The following is a 7,997-nucleotide window of genomic DNA, read 5'->3' on the forward strand; positions in this document are numbered from 1 at the left end:
AGTATATATTGGGTTTGGACAGGGGGTATGGTGAGTACATGGAATGTGACATGTTTGACGGGCCTAGGAAGTCTTTGATGCCTGTCTGGGGTGGGTTTGTTACCCTGCCTGGGGGGCACACGAAAGTCTCAGTTAGGATCTTGAGAGACACTGGCGCTGTCAACTCTTATGCTGTGGGGTCCATTCTCCCACTTTCAGATGAGACAGCTACTGGGGATAAGATCCTTATGCGAGGAATGGGGATAATGGTGGTTCCGGTTCCGGTGCATAGGTTGAACACTGAGGGCGAATTGGTACATGGTGAGGTTTTAGTGGGGGTTAGGCCTGCATTGCCGGTGGAAGGGGTGGATATCATTCTAGGTAATGATTTGGCCGGAGGTCGGGTGTGGGGAAAGGTGTCATCAGCACTAGTAGTTACGGATTCGCCTTCCAGGTTAGATCGGTTGGATAGTGCCGGCAGTCGTCACTTCTCTTACCCGGCCTGTGCTGTTACACGGGCAATAAGTAAAGGTGAGTGTACAGAAGCCGCTGTTAAGGATGAACCTGTTTTACTGACTTTGCCAGCTTCGCCTCTGGATGTGCCCCGCAGTGAGTTGATGAGTGTGCAGAGGGCTGACCCATCCTTGGAACGGCAGTTGGAGTCTGTGTTGTCAGCTCTGGAGGTGAAAAGTGTGGCTGGCTATTTTTTGCAGGATGGTGTTCTGGTGAGGAAGTGGGTGCCCCATGGGGAGGACTTTGGGGGCGATCCAGTGTTCCAGGTAGTAAATCCATCAAAGTATCGTGGTCAGGTGTTGAACCTAGCTCATGATAGGTCAGGGCACTTGGGTGTGCGGAAGACATATGACTGAGTTTTGCGTCATTTTTTTGGCCACATTTGAAGAAGGATGCATCAATTAGCATTGCAGAGATGCATTATTATTGTGCTTAGGAAAGTTGCCCAGCTGCCTAGTTTTGTGACATTGTATAAAACTTTCATGTTTAATGCAGCATTTATACAGTAGGACTTGTTGTTTTTTACATTGTTGTTTGCAGTGTGTCTCCATTGTTTATATGGCAACCTATGTAAATGAGTGTCTGAGCAGGATATGTTTGTTGATTTCTTTCAGTTTTACTCTGACAGCATTTTGAAGGAAACATCTTAATAAATGAGACAATAGGCCTGTCAGCTTGAAACAGTAGAAGCTCCCAGCAAGAACGCTATTGCCACTAAAGCTGGATATAATGCTGCTGCTAGTACCTTGTTTAAAAAGATTCACTTTTCAAATTAAGTAGTGCATCATCAATAACAATAACTCAGTAGAAATGAAAAATAGGATTTACTTATACTTATATATGTTGCTACAGCATTCAAGGCAATTTATAAGCATGAAAAGTTATCTTTTGTTTCATACTAGCCTCAGTCAGCTTTACAAAGAATAAAGATAGTTCTAGTTGTTTCATGTCAGCATTAATATTGACAAACTGGGTAAATTCACCACCTCTGTTGAAAACAAATAAGAAGGACACAGTCAAGTAACTATAAGAGTATATCGTCAGGTTGGTTCCACCTTTCTGTCAGACGGTTTGTGGGTCAGAAACAACATAACAGGAATTAAGGCAATGCCTGAAGAGAGTCCCTATCCTGTCATAGAATTGTAAAGCTAAAATCACATTTGTTTCTGTGAAAAATGTTTTACAAAACTCACTCAATCACTTTACCTCATAGTAGCTTCTCACAGCATTGCAGAAAGCTTCATCAGCCACAATTTGAGTTTCTACATTGAGGAAAGCAAGAAAACGCTCCTTTACTGCCTGTAGCTGCTGCTTATTGACCTAAGAAAGACAAAAATGAAGAACAGAGTGGTGGCAGAGAAGGGCATAATTATTATGAAGTGAGGGTTTAACCCTTTAAGACCTACCATAGAACCAAGTCCGCCAGAGCTTATATTATATTTTTACATGGTGTGGTGCCATTTTTGGGAGCATTTCAAGTTGCTATACATCAATACAACAATTATAGCCCAGATTTTAATAATATGTATTCATTAAGTGCATAGTAATTACATAAATTGCAAAAAAGTGCAATAAACTACAAAAAAATTGAAAATCGTTTTTGCTTTTTTAACATATATTTCTAGTTAGAGAAATTTAAGAGGCTTATCCCTCAAAACTGTAAATACAAAAAAGTTGCACAAAATAGTTTCCCACCACAGGAAATTTATTTTGAGTGTCTTCATAGTTTTATTTTTGAAATACACCAATTTTTATACACTGCAGGAAAAACGAAAATAAATATTATACTGCAAATTTGCAAAAAAGCAGCATATGCATCAAAATAAACTATTTCCAGCAGTGCAATATGAGTCCTAAGCATCCCAGAAACGACACAGAAAGTCATAAAGTCAAAGATAACTTTTAAAAAGACCAGTATAGGCCCTGAGGCCCTGATGGTAAAAAAGACTACATTTCCGCGAAAATGACGTCACTTCCGGTTTCGGGCAGGTAATGGCGGACATGCAAAAGTTCGCGCTGACGTCTATTCCAACGTAGGAAGTGTTATGAACAGCTGATCGGATCGGCAAAGCGTGTTTCTGGAATATTATGTTTTTGTTCCTGCAAGCGCTTTTTATGCAGTTTTTGCAAAGCTATATGTGGAAGGAAACTGTGACCTAGGACAAGCTGATGGCATAAGATGTAAGTACAACTCCTCCGGTTTCATATGCAAAAAAAATTATTGCGCTAGCTTACGTGGTTGCAGTGCTACCGGGATTTAAAAATAGTTAGCAAAACAGAGCGTGCCGCTCCGACCGGCTCTAAAGGGTTAATATGAGGTGGTGGCGGTATGAATGAAAAACAAAACAAATATAAGCTTAAAGTCACTGTTAAAGTGCTAGCAAAAACCCACTTTGTGGGAGGTTTTCAAATTCTTCATTCTGTATTTTGTGGCAATTCAAACATAATTCCACCACGGATAAAAGTTGTGGTGACCGTTAAGCTACATACATGCAACACGTGTTGACTAGAATACATCAAGCAAACGCAAACAGAGAATGTGGCATCTCATTTGCAAGGGCACGTTGAATACAAAAATATAAAGAACAGTGATTTATAATAAACCTCTGGTAAAAAAGAAAGATTTTAATTGCTTGGACGTTGCTTGGATTAACAAGGTCTGTGTCAAGTATTGAGGAACCAGGACACACTGATGAGAAGTGGGCTACTGGAACAAGAAGGCATAAGTGGAAAAGGAATGAGAATAGGGAGCTACTGGAATGCTACACGAGTAATCCCTGCAGAAGGGGTTACACGAAAAGTATGTGGGACCTATGGATTCTTTGACATCAAATATGTAAACTAACGGTAAAATAACTAGTTTCTCAGTGTTCCAACATCAGCAAGATGGCCACAACTGATCATGTGCTTAGAGAATAGCTCAGGCAGCAGAAACCCAAGAAAGAAGAGGAGCATAAAGAGGAGCCATCATGGAAGGACAGGCTGCTTTACAGCATATACAACCGCCAAACAGAACAAGTGATACTGAGAAATCCTACCAACGGCTGGACAAAGCTAGACTGAAAGACAGCACAGAGGCACTAATCATGGCAACATCGGAACAAGATCTAAGCACAAGATCAATAGATAGAGACTAGATTCTACCACACCAGGCAAGGCCCTAGTGCAGGTTGTGCAGAGATGCCACTGAAATAATCTGGGACATAACAGCAAAGTGCAAGATGCTAGCAGGCAGGGCTTACATGGAATGCCATGACCAAGATACTGGCACAGTATACAGGACCATCTGTCCCAAGTATGGCCTGGAACTCCCAAGGTCAAAATGGGATATGTCCTCTAGGGTGGCTGATAATGACCGAGCTAAGATCCTGTGAGATTTCCAGATACAGATGGACAAGCTGGTGATGCCTAACCAAACTGACATAGTAGTGGTGGAGGAAGATAGTATAGCTACATCTATGACTATGACTAAGTGATTGCAACATCAGGAAGGATTAGAAGCTTAATAAGCCCCAAGGGCTGAGAGAGGAACTAGAGAAGATGCGGAGGGTGAAGGTAACAGTGGTTCCTGTGGAGATCGGGGTACTCGGGGCAGGCAGTGACCTCCAAACTGGGCAAGTAGCTACAGCAGGTCACAGGAACAACATCTGAGATCTCTATCCAGAAGAGCACAGTCCTAGGAACAGCAAAGATACTGTGTAGGACCCATAAGTTACCAGACCTCTGGTAGAGAACCAGATAAAATAGTCGGATGGCTCTGGGTTGATGAGGAATCCTAATGTTCAAACCATAAAAACATAAATCAATATATCTGATACTTATTCTGGATACTGTTACGTTGGTCTCCAAAAACAATGTGAGGAATCATTTTCTGTGTAATGCAAGACGGGGGGAGACTCGTCATGGCAGATCCAGTTACTGAGAGAATAACCGAGCTATCAGTAATTCAACAAGACTATAGCTGACCAAAAGCTGACAACTGTCAGAATGCCCATTTTGCACACTGGAGAAATTAAAACAACTAGAGGAATATATTCAGTTTTCTTCACTCACCACAAAATGGATTTGAATGCCACTCCAAACACCTCAAAACCATGTAGAGGTACGATTGTTTCATCCACAGACACCAACAATCTATAGTGTACTGTCTAAACAAAAAGCCTGGCCCACTAATAACAATCTATATATCAAGACAAAAAGCCTGGCCCACTAATAACAATTCATGATAATATCAAAGAAAACTCAAACAGTCCAACAACTCCCGTTAAACCCTCATTAAAGCACTCAGCAAATGGAGTTTGTCATGACCAGAGATGGGCAATAACGCGTTACTGTAATCAGATTACTTTTTTCAGTAACCAGTAAAGTCAGGGATTACTATTGCAAAAAAAAAAATTTGATTCCTGTTGCTTTCCCATAAGCAGGCTGCATTACTGAGTTGCTAAACCACGATTTTGTTTGTGAGTGTCTCATTACAATGACAATTATGATAATAAAATATATCTGTTAATTAAACTGTTTATACACAACACAGGACCTTCCTTGATGGCACTCCCTCAGCTTGGATGTAAATAGTTCTTGTTGTGTGTGCACATGTGTGTTTTAAAAGTTCATTCATGCATTTCCTTTCACTCTTTCAACAGAGGAGTAAAGGGCTAGAAGAACTGGGATACAGAAAAATGCCCCCACTCTTTCTTCTGCATTTTTTTTAAACTAATCTTAGTCAATTACCTTTTTGTGTACTTGCTTTTTATGTTGTATCCATTTTTAGTATCAGAAGAATAAGAAAAATTCCTGGTAGAAGCCTTTTGCAGAAGTGCTGTTTCCTAATAACGAAAAGAAAAGGTTGAAAATGAACTTTGGTGAAAGTGTGGTATTAGTCACCACACATTGCACCTTTAAGAGATAGAGATATTTTAACACTGACCTCTACAGCTGGCTATAATAACATAAACACAATCAAATTTTTTTTTTTGCAATAGTAATCCCTGACTTTACTGGTTACTGAAAAAAGTAATCTGATTACAGTAACGCGTTATTGCCCATCTCTGGTCATGACAAACTCCATTTGCTGAGTGCTTTAATGAGGGTTTAACGGGAGTTGTTGGACTGTTTGAGTTTTCTTTGATATTATCATGAATTGTTATTAGTGGGCCAGGCTTTTTGTTTAGACAGTACACTATAGATTGTTGGTGTCTGTGGATGAAACAATCGTACCTCTACATGGTTTTGAGGTGTTTGGAGTGGCATTCAAATCCATTTTGTGGTGAGTGAAGAAAACTGAATATATTCCTCTAGTTGTTTTAATTTCTCCAGTGTGCAAAATGGGCATTCTGACAGTTGTCAGCTTTTGGTCAGCTATAGTCTTGTTGAATTACTGATAGCTCGGTTATTCTCTCAGTAACTGGATCTGCCATGACGAGTCTCCCCCCGTCTTGCATTACACAGAAAATGATTCCTCACATTGTTTTTGGAGACCAACGTAACAGTATCCAGAATAAGTATCAGATATATTGATTTATGTTTTTATGGTTTGAACATTAGGATTCCTCATCAACCCAGAGCCATCCGACTATTTTATCTGGTTCTCTACCAGAGGTCTGGTAACTTATGGGTCCTACACAGTATCTTTGCTGTTCCTAGGACTGTGCTCTTCTGGATAGAGATCTCAGATGTTGTTCCTGTGACCTGCTGTAGCTACTTGCCCAGTTTGGAGGTCACTGCCTGCCCCGAGTACCCCGATCTCCACAGGAACCACTGTTACCTTCACCCTCCGCATCTTCTCTAGTTCCTCTCTCAGCCCTTGGGGCTTATTAAGCTTCTAATCCTTCCTGATGTTGCAATCACTTAGTCATAGTCATAGATGTAGCTATACTATCTTCCTCCACCACTACTATGTCAGTTTGGTTAGGCATCACCAGCTTGTCCATCTGTATCTGGAAATCTCACAGGATCTTAGCTCGGTCATTATCAGCCACCCTAGAGGACATATCCCATTTTGACCTTGGGAGTTCCAGGCCATACTTGGGACAGATGGTCCTGTATACTGTGCCAGTATCTTGGTCATGGCATTCCATGTAAGCCCTGCCTGCTAGCATCTTGCACTTTGCTGTTATGTCCCAGATTATTTCAGTGGCATCTCTGCACAACCTGCACTAGGGCCTTGCCTGGTGTGGTAGAATCTAGTCTCTATCTATTGATCTTGTGCTTAGATCTTGTTCCGATGTTGCCATGATTAGTGCCTCTGTGCTGTCTTTCAGTCTAGCTTTGTCCAGCCGTTGGTAGGATTTCTCAGTATCACTTGTTCTGTTTGGCGGTTGTATATGCTGTAAAGCAGCCTGTCCTTCCATGATGGCTCCTCTTTATGCTCCTCTTCTTTCTTGGGTTTCTGCTGCCTGAGCTATTCTCTAAGCACATGATCAGTTGTGGCCATCTTGCTGATGTTGGAACACTGAGAAACTAGTTATTTTACCGTTAGTTTACATATTTGATGTCAAAGAATCCATAGGTCCCACATACTTTTCGTGTAACCCCTTCTGCAGGGATTACTCGTGTAGCATTCCAGTAGCTCCCTATTCTCATTCCTTTTCCACTTATGCCTTCTTGTTCCAGTAGCCCACTTCTCATCAGTGTGTCCTGGTTCCTCAATACTTGACACAGACCTTGTTAATCCAAGCAACGTCCAAGCAATTAAAATCTTTCTTTTTTACCAGAGGTTTATTATAAATCACTGTTCTTTATATTTTTGTATTCAACGTGCCCTTGCAAATGAGATGCCACATTCTCTGTTTGCGTTTGCTTGATGTATTCTAGTCAACACGTGTTGCATGTATGTAGCTTAACGGTCACCACAACTTTTATCCGTGGTGGAATTATGTTTGAATTGCCACAAAATACAGAATGAAGAATTTGAAAACCTCCCACAAAGTGGGTTTTTGCTAGCACTTTAACAGTGACTTTAAGCTTATATTTGTTTTGTTTTTCATTCATACCGCCACCACCTCATATTAACCCTTTAGAGCCGGTCGGAGCGGGCACGCTCTGTTTTACGTAACTATTTTTAAATCCCGGTAGCTCTGCAACCACGTAAGCTAGCGCAATAATTTTTTTTGCATATGAAACCGGAGGAGTTGTACTTACATCTTATGCCATCAGCTTGTCCTAGGTCACGGTTTCCTTCCACATAAAGCTTTGCAAAAACTGCATAAAAAGCGCTTGCAGGAACAAAAACATAATATTCCAGAAACACGCTTTGCCGATCCGATCAGCTGTTCGTAACACTTCCACATTGAAACAGACGTCAGCGCGAACTATCGCATGTCCGCCATTTCCTGCCCGAAACCGGAAGTGACGTCATTTTCGCGGAAATGTAGTTTTTTTACTATCAGGCCTCATGAGCCTATACTGGTGTTTTTAAAAGTTATGTTTGACTTTATGACTTTCTGAATAGTTTCTGGGATGCTTAGGACTCATAATTGCACTGCTGGAAATAGTTTATTTTGATG

General features: G+C 41.0%; 1 protein-coding gene across 1 annotated transcript in view; it reads left to right on the forward strand.

Moving 5' to 3' along the window:
* The window catches only part of LOC102304224 (calcium-dependent secretion activator 2), a gene marked incomplete at its 3' end in the record, with an annotated part of 124,457 nt that overhangs the window by 20,253 nt on the left and 96,207 nt on the right, over positions 1-7,997 (forward strand).

Source organism: Haplochromis burtoni, unplaced genomic scaffold, assembly GCF_018398535.1.
Source record: "Haplochromis burtoni strain Fernald_Lab_line unplaced genomic scaffold, NCSU_Asbu1 Contig_320, whole genome shotgun sequence".
Taxonomy (NCBI): domain Eukaryota; kingdom Metazoa; phylum Chordata; class Actinopteri; order Cichliformes; family Cichlidae; genus Haplochromis; species Haplochromis burtoni.